The sequence below is a fragment of the Rhinolophus ferrumequinum genome, chromosome 12 (genome assembly GCF_004115265.2).
Source record: "Rhinolophus ferrumequinum isolate MPI-CBG mRhiFer1 chromosome 12, mRhiFer1_v1.p, whole genome shotgun sequence".
Classification (NCBI taxonomy): Eukaryota; Metazoa; Chordata; class Mammalia; order Chiroptera; family Rhinolophidae; genus Rhinolophus; species Rhinolophus ferrumequinum.
Genome location: NC_046295.1, coordinates 64264702 through 64274269, shown reverse-complemented (window position 1 = coordinate 64274269; position 9568 = coordinate 64264702). Strand labels below are relative to the sequence as shown.

At 36.7% G+C, this 9568-nt stretch overlaps 1 pseudogene; it reads right to left on the bottom strand.

Moving 5' to 3' along the window:
* Positions 1-7218: 7218 nt before the first annotated feature.
* Positions 7219-7462, bottom strand: LOC117032534 (protein CEBPZOS-like; annotated as a pseudogene).
* Between the last annotated feature and the right edge of the window lie 2106 nt (positions 7463-9568).

The following is a 9568-nucleotide window of genomic DNA, read 5'->3' as shown; positions in this document are numbered from 1 at the left end:
TAAATAACATATGAAATCTCTATCTCTTTCCAATTGTGTTAGCACAGGATTGTTCAATGTTCTCTGTGGTTGTGAAGTGGCTTTGTCACTCAATACTGCCCCAATCTGATAGAGAAGAAATGGTGTGCTTTGTAGGACAGAATCTCTTGTAACACATCATCCCTTAGCAATCAATGATGGGTCAGTGGGTTCCCAGGGGGATTCTTTTTTATTCTTCCAGTTGCTCGCCCATGACCTCAGAAGTCATACTGGCGTGACCCATTGGAACCTGCAACACTGCACTGTGATCATGAACTAGAGATTGGTGTTAGGTCAGAGGTCAATTTGTTCTAAATGCCCTTAGATCTGGCTGCATTCTTCAGAGTGTTTAGAATAACCCAGGTTTCAAGTACTTTAAAATAACGCGTACTTCAAGTACTTTCCCTTATTTTCAGTTCTTTTTCACTCCTGTTTGTTTTGGTAAAGGGTTTTTGGGTTCACATTCACTTCCACTATCGTTTTCCTTATAAGTCCTCACAGATTGTTTCACTTCAGAAAAGTACATGAGCAAATTTAAAAGATCATTTGGGAAAGTAAATGATTGTGGAAAGCCTAGACAACTTTGAAAAAGAGAAGGGTTTCCCTACCAGGTATTAAACTGTACCATAAAACTGCAATAAGTAAATTGGTAGTGGCACTGAAAGAGACAGATCAATCAAATGAAAGTCTAGAAACATATCCAGGGCAAACACTGGTGTCAATGTTTCTGTGTAGGCCTAAATTTTGGCCCCAGTATGTAGGGCCAGGGAGGCTAAATGAGAAAGTCATATTAAGTGGAAGGCACTGGAACGGTGCTAAATTTATTGCAGGTCAGTAATACTCCTTGCCCCTAGTTCCTGGCAGAAACCAGTGCAAATTCTAGAGGGAAGCATCTTCGGTTTAGATCCTTATCCTCATTAATTATTATTAACTTTATCTCAAAGATCACCAAACGTTCAAGGAAACAAGTCACTATGACTGAGAGCCAATTCTGTGATTATCACGTGGAAACTCCAGTGGCTTTAGATATTGGAATTATTAGACACAGAATTTAAAATAACTATGCATGGAATGTTTATAGAAATAAAGATGGAATTTTAAAAATGAGTAAGTTTAAAAAAAAGGACATAACAGGAAAGAAAAAGAAACAAAAACATTTTAAGATATAGAAATGAAAAAATAAAATAAAATAAAAATGAATAACTAATCAAAGATTATTCACTGTGACTGGGAAGATTTAAAAATAACCAAATTGAAACATCTCCCAGATATACTTTTAAGTAAAAAAGATTAATTTGATAATAGCTTATATAGTATGCTAAATTTTGTGTAAGAAAAGGAAAAAAATAAGAATACATGTTTTCTTTTACCTGCATAAAGAAACTCTGGAATCACACACAAGAAACTAATTGAAGTCATTATCTACGGGAAGATAAAATATGAACTTCTCAATTTATACTTTCTAATATTTTGATTTTGAAGCATGTGGCTTTATTATCTGTTCAAAAAATAAAATTGAAAAAGAATCAAATAGAATTTTTAGAGATGAAACACATAAATATTTTTTAAAACATTCTTTCTTATTGACTGGGTTAAACAGAATATTAAATACATCTGAAGAGAGGATTAGCAAACTAGGAAGACAGATCTAAAGAAATTACCCTGATGAGGCACAGACAGAAAAGGAAGTGTAAAATACAAAAGAGAGTTTGAGATATGGAGGACAGAATGTGAAAGCTTGAAATCATATAATCAGAATTTCAGAAGAGAGAATAGGGAGAATAGAGGGGAGGCAATATTTGAAAAATTTGAGATTTAGGCATTTATAAAGTCCTAGGTATGTCTCTACCAGCATGTGAGTGGGTGATTAAAGTGAAGTAATGATGGAGGTCCCTATATTGGAGAATGTGAAAAACTATTAGAAAGGCCATGAATTGATGGAGTATAGAGCAGAAAGAATTGTTGTGAAATGAACTGATATAATGAATATCCCAGAGGGCAGTACCTGGTAGCACTGAAGATGGAGAGGTTTGAGGATCCAAGGAGTTTCTATAATGGACATGGCTTTTTAATGTCACATATGAGTTAAAATTATAAAGATTTAATGGCCCAATTAAAAAAGGCTTTAGTATAGTCATCCAGTTACATCAGCATATGTAAATGTTTTAATCAGAAAATATGTATATAGCAACAAAATCCTGGATTACTAAGTAATAAGAAAATTCAGAGGAAAAATAATTTCTTGTAGATTAGGTTTTATTCAGATGACCCAGGACGAGCACAACAGAAGTATTCAACAGTTTAAACTCTGCATCTATGCTGCTCCCGACTAGCTAGTTGGTGGCGGGGTCATTTAATTTAGAAGTATCATTTTTCCCTGAAGAGACATTTCTCCAAAGAGGACATACAAATGGCAAATAGACATATGAAAAAATGCTCAACATCACTAATCATCAGAGAAATGCAAATAAAAAACACAATGAGATATCACCTCACCCCAGTCAGAATGGCTATCATCAACAAGACAAATAGTAACAAGTGTTGGAGAGGCTGTGGAGAAAAAGGAACCCTCATACACTGTTGGTGGGAATGCAGACTGGTGCAGAGGTTATGGAAGGCAATGTGGAGGTTCCTCAAAAAATTACGAATAGAATTACCATATGACCCAGCAATCCCTTTCCTGGGTATCTACCCAAAAAATCTGAAAACATTTATACATAAAGACATGTGTGCTCCATTGTTCATTGCAGCTTTGTTTACGGTGGCCAAGACATGGAAACAACCAAAATGTCCTTCGATAGATGAATGGATAAAGAAGTTGTGGTATATATACACAATGGAATACTATTTGGCGGTAAGAAAAGATGATATGGGAATATTTGTGACAACATGGATGGATCTTGAGAGTATGATGCTAAGCGAAATAAGTCAGACAGAAAAAGCAGAGAACCATATGATTTCACTGATATGTGGTATATAAACCAAAAACAACAAAAGAACAAGACAAACAAATGAGAAACAAAAACTCATAGACACAGACAATAGTTTAGTGGTTACCAGAGAGTAAGGGGGTGGGTGGTGGGAGATGAGGGTAAGGGGGATCAAATATATGGTGATGGAAGGAGAACTGACTCTGGGTGGTGAACACACAATGGGATTTATAGATGATGTAATACAGAATTGTACACCTGAAATCTATATAATTTTACTAACAATTGTCACCCCAAATAAATTAAAAAAAAATAGAAGTATCATTTTTCCATACCCTTCCAATTGCACTACACAGATGTTTACTCAGTTTTCCAGCTAACCAGGAGAATAGGAAGGGAGTGCAAATGAGCTTGCTTTTGTAATGGCAATTTCTCCTGTGATCGTTGAATGTGTTTTATCCTTAACATGCTAAAATGCTACAATACCACAAGGGAATACTAACTCTAGAATTAACCTGTTACATTAACCTGGAGCAGAGAGCAAGGAGAAAGCAAGCGTGAGTTGATATGCTGATGGGAGGTAGTTATGGCTCCAGGGGAATCTGAAAAATTTAAAAATAAACCAATAGTTTGTACCCTGTGTACTCATTGTATTTTTTAGTTTTTCACTGGCGATAGGGCACTTATTGTGAAGGAGAGTGGTCCCAGCTGAGGGATCAGAATCAAGAGTTGAAATTCAGAAGGCCACATCCCTAAATGAAACCGTGTGTCTTTTATAAATGCCAAAACATTTTAGCTAGTTCTATATGATCCTTACGTATCAGATTAATGTCAGGTAGGGACATTTCTCTGAGTCTCTTAGGCAGTTTATAAATAGAATATAGCTAGAGGAATGATTACCAGCTATTGAATTTTAACCTGTGCTATGTATGGAGCTAAGCACTTTGTAAACAACCTATGTCATAGATATCTAATTATCATCATAATCATAATTATCATCACCCCTATTTTAAAGATGAGGAAACTGAGGTGTGTGGTGGTTAAATCATTATCCAAGGTCACCTACCAGTATCTACCAGAGTTGGGATTCTAACCCAGTACTTCGCACTCTAAATCTTAAGCTTGGAAATTTTTTGTGTATACAAAGTTACATGAACGCAGAAATATATCTCATTATTAGAGAGTTCTCTGGGTGATAAACTCAACTTCCAGTTCTCTAGGTAAGAGATCACAAAAAGACTTACCCCTGGGAATAAAAATCAAAAACTAGTAAATATTTCTTGTTGCTTCTCAAATGTCAGGGTGACACCCTAGTGGTCTAATTTTCAAATTTCAGTAGGATTCATTTAGTTTCCTTGCAAATATATTCTCAGTTTTGCAAATTTATATATATATAAACTTTTATTTATTTTAAGTGTGTTTTTCCAGGACCCGTCAGCTCCAAGTCAAGTAGTTGTTTCAATCTAGTTGTGGAGGACGCAGCTCACAGTGACCCATGTGGGGATCGAACCGGCAACCTTGTTGTTAAGAGCACACGCTCTAACCAACTGAGCTAACTGGCCGCCCCCTGTTTTGCAAATTTTGATTTTAGGGTGGGTGTGAAAATGTATTTGTTCTAGGTGCTTGTATGTCAATTTGTAGTCCAGTTGATTTTTAAATGCCTCTTAGTAGTTGGTTGAAACAGCATTCCAGCTGCTGGGAGAGTTGACAAATGAGTTCACCTCCTAGGAAACTATTAAGTGAATGACTCATTTCTTGCTTTTAGTAATTAAATTCTCACATTCAACTCCACATCAGAAGTAGATTCTTTTTCATTTCCTGTGATATTTAAACTTCCCCCTCCCCCAACACACAGTGACAAAAACACCCCATGATGCAAACACTCTTGTGGCTTTCTAATTCTGACCCCTGTTTAGAAACGCCCTGGCAAACACAAATCCAGGTATCAAAAAAAGCATTTCCTTTGAAGGGTATCTTAAGTAAACCAGCTTATAGAGAACATACTCTGTCACATGAAGGAGTCTCGGTCATCTGTCTCTAATATTTTTCCACACTAGACCTGGCCAAGGCTCACATGTCACAGTTCAGAAATAGCATTACACTGTTAATTAGCTGACTGAGAAGCCCCACATCAGTGATTCACAACCTCTCCCACACACTGGAATCTTCTGGAGGGCTTTAAAACATACTGATGCTTAGGTCCTCACGTGACTCTGATTTAATCGGTCTAGAGAGCCATCTGGGCAGCGAGATTTTATTTTTTAAAGCCCCTCAGGAAATTCTAATATGCAGCCAAATTTGGAAACCACTGCCTCAGAGCCCTAGGGTACTGGTTTAGCCACTCTTCTGTTTGGAGCAGAATGAAAAGGGGCAGGCAAATGTTAAGGAAAAACCATTGCTACTACCTACCGTGTTTACCAGGAAGCAGAGTTCCTGTGATGTCTCTGAATCCAGTGCTTTCCATGAGTCTCCTCCCCCCTCAGTGTCTGTCTTCAAGATCTTACTTGACGGAGAAAAAATTAACTTCATTGTTTTCACCAATGAGGAGGATGTAGTTGATTTTGTTCATTCTTTTAATATAGTGCTTAATGTTGAATTGAGATTACAGCAAACCTTAATGGCAACACATATATATGGAGCCTGAAACTAAGTAACATAATTTTATGATAATCACATTATTTTAGTTCTTTGGGGAAAAACTTTACAGATGTTCTTAACTCTTTGGTAGATCTGTATCCTCAGCTGTCAGTCTCTGTCCACTGACTCATTCATTTTGGGCCACAAATGTATAAATCTTCTCTGGGCTTTAAAACATTTTCCTTTTCCTGCTTCCCACTCAATCCACCATATCATTTTCTTCCATCCTCTTACTGCTAAATTCTTCAAAAGCACAGTCTATGAGTATACAAAAAGTATAGTGCAGATGGATTAAAATTTTAAATGTGAAAAAAAAGAAAATTTAGGAGAATATATGCATAAACTTGGATAAAGGGAGAATTCTTAAGCAAACCAGGAAACCAGGAAACCCAGAATTTATCAAGGGAAATATTGTTGGCTCCATTAAAAAATTTTTTGTATATTGAAAAATACCAAAATCAAAGTCAAAAGACAAATGATAGATTGGGGAAAATATTAGTAATACATATAATAGTGACTTGATGTCCTAATATACAAGGAGCTCCCATAAACTGAATTTAAAAAAGAAGCCAATATTTAAATTGACACAGGACATGAATAGTCACTTTATAGAACAGGAAATATAACTGGCCGATAAATGTGGAAGACAGTAATACAAATGAAGGCAATTATAAGATACCATTTTTATTTAGATTAGCAAAATGGAAAAGAGCACTGATGATGTGGTAGGAATATGAATTGTTCTGTCTTTAGGAATGCAATCCAGCTGCATTCATTAAAACTAAAAACATATTTATCTCTGGCCTTGAAATCTCACACTTGGTGATCACCTTTAAGAAATAAGGACATCGGTATGTAAGTGTATGTGTAGGAGGATATTTGTTGCAGCTTTGCTTATCTCTCACATCAGAGAAAAGAGGAATGAGGTCTGTCACTTAGACTTCCAAGAAGCAAAACTTATAGACAACATACTCTTCTGAACCGAGCCTCATCTTATCACTTGTTTTTCAGTTCCTCTTTTCCTTGCTTCCTTCCTTTTCTCTCATTGCATGTTTCATTTGTCCCATAGTAATAGAAATATTTTTAAATATCTCATTTTATTATATTTTTGTCATTTTTTTCCTTAGTTTTCAGCAGTTTGTACTTTTATATGTTGATGTCATGGTATTGCATACATAGAGGATGATGGTTATTATATATCAGTTATAAATTATGTGCCTTATTTCAATTTCGTTCTTTTTTCTTGAATTCTGCTTTATCTAGAATAATAACAAGTCTTCACTTTTCATTTAGTTTGCATATGCCTCTTATTTCTTTGTGTATCTTGTTACTATTCTATGCCATTTTCATGTTTTTCAAGGTTTTGGATGTCACAGATCACATTTTAAATTCTACTTATGGTTTCTTCTAGGATATTTATTTATTTAGTTAGTTAAAATAAACAAAACTTTATTTTTAACATGAAACATACCTTCCAACAATTTCTTCACAGTTAGTTCAAAGAACAAAATCTCTGGCTTACTTAGAATTTACATTTTGCCTTAAATATTCCAAAACCATCCATGTCGACTTTGGACTTTTAATCTTGCCTGATGCTATGAAATAGGGTAAACCTTGATCAGTGGCCAAATTCCTAACTTTTGCTGTTCAACCATTTTTTTTAAATTTTGCACTCTGATTCCGTACATTCCAGAATATTCAGTGGATTTGTAATAAACTTCCAAGATAAAGGGAAATTTCTTGCTCATTGTTTACCTGAAATCTTGGCTTGTGTTCATCTTATTAAACAAACCATATGCTCCAAATATGCCCACAAATTCAGCAACTAAAACTCCTTTAAAGATCTTCTTTGCCAGTGGTTCCATAATATAAGCCATCATGAGTCACGTACCTCCTCTGAGATTATTAAAAGCACACTTTAAGCTGTAATTCTCTATTTGTCAATGATGGGATTTAAGTAGAGGAATTTGCTTATTGAATGGGAAGAATTTAGAAAACATCTGCCCCTGCTCCCCTCCTTGACAGAACACTTGAAACACTAATTCCGGGTATATCCTGGATGAGCCTCATGTTTACACATTGCAGGTGTTTCTTATGAGGTGGAAAGAGGCAGGAAATTAGGATATTTAGCCTCACGTTCAATAGCTCAAGGAGAACCACCTCTCCTGCTGTCGGTCTCAGGTCTCTCACTGCCCGTGGTCAGTCTCGCTGAGCTGCAGCTCTGCCGAAGGAAGCGAGACAAGGTAAGAGTTTAGGAGCATGAACTCTAGCATTTATTACTTGCTGGTTGGGTGGTCTTGGATGGTTAATTTAACACATTTGTCTTCCTCATCTGAGAAAAAGCAGCAGGGCGGGGGGCGGGGGATGGGGAGTAACAATAGCTGAATTCCAAAGGGTGGTTTTGAGGATTAAATGACATAATCCATACTTCTGTTCATTAAATGTTAGCTGGTATCATCATCGTCATCATCCACGAAAGGGGACCGATGAACTTTCAGGATCATTTCTGCTAGAGCTGGACACAGTAGCCCAGCAATGATTGCCCTCTCTGCCCCTAGAAGTTTCTGTTCTCAGTTTTCCCACAGACCAAAGACATGCTGGCCCTTAATGGGATAATAGAGCTATTCAGAAACTGAGACTTTCTTAGTAGACACATTCCTCTTATATAATGTAAGGGGCAAGTTCTTCCCACCTCTAGTAAGGTGTTACACACAGAGCCCTCTTTTCCTAAAAGAGTTCCTCTTCCCACTTCTACAGCCCTCTCTGAAAGCCTCGCTGTTCCTACCATGTTTCCCCAAAAATAAGACTGGGTCTTATATTAATTTTTGCTCCAAAAGACGCATTAGGCCTTATGTACAGGGGATGTCATCCTGAAAAATCTCACTAGGGCTTATTTTCTGGTTAAGTCTTATTTTCGGGGAAACAGTAGGTCCCACTTCATTTTTTTTTTTAATAATTAGGAAAATACTTTTATTATTTTTGAAATGTTCCAATATTCAATGTAAAAACCATGATAATGGCTTTTTCACAACTTCACAAATTACAGAAAAATGGTAGGTCCCACTTCAGTTTGCGTGGAAAACTATGTTATTCCAGGAGAGATAGAAGTTGTAGCCCCCAGGATCTTAAAGATGCAACTTCAGCATCATCTGGGTGGCTGCTAGTGCAGGCATCCTCCACTCACACTTTCCCAGCTTCCGGGCGGGGTGTGGGGGGTGAGAGGTGGGGGCGGGGGGTTGTCTTTCAATGCTATAGATGGTGACTTCTCCTCTTCTGGGTTAATTTTCCCTCCAACAAGAGCCACAGCTGATTCAGTTTCACAAGTTCCCTAAGTAGCAAGAGTACATCATCATCTAGCCCAGGAGTCTGCAAATTTTTTAAATAAATAATCATATATTGAGTTGTTATGTATACTAGGATCTGTTTCTGGGCTAATTCTTCTTTTCTATGAATCTCTATCAATCTTGTGTGTATCACTCTGATTTTATTCCTATGACTTTATGATATATTTGAATAGAGAATAGTTAGCTAGTTTCCCCTTCAGTGCTTTTGTTTTTGCAAAATTGTGTAGCTGTTTGTGGCAGAACTTCCCGTCTATTTCTCCTATACCCCTTCAAATCCTCCTCATCATTATTAGAAGCTGGAAAGTTGAACACTCAAGTTTCCAACCTCCTTTGTTTACCTGTGAACAGAGGATCCAGTTCTAGTCAGTTAGGCTGAAGTCAATTAGGTCTACAAGGGGAGTTTCTGGGAAAGCTTTCACTTTGCTGAATAAAGGGTGCCCTTGGGGCTGTTGCCTCTTCTTTCCCCTGTTTCCTGTCTCAAAAGCAGATGTGTGGCTGCCATCTTGAATTTAAGAATCATTGTCAAGTTCAAAAAAACTAAAGCCAATTAAGTCAAGGGGCTTTATATAGCTCTGCAAAATGATAAGTTTATTTTATAAAATATCCTTTCTCTAGAGCTGTTGGTGAAATTAGGCAAAT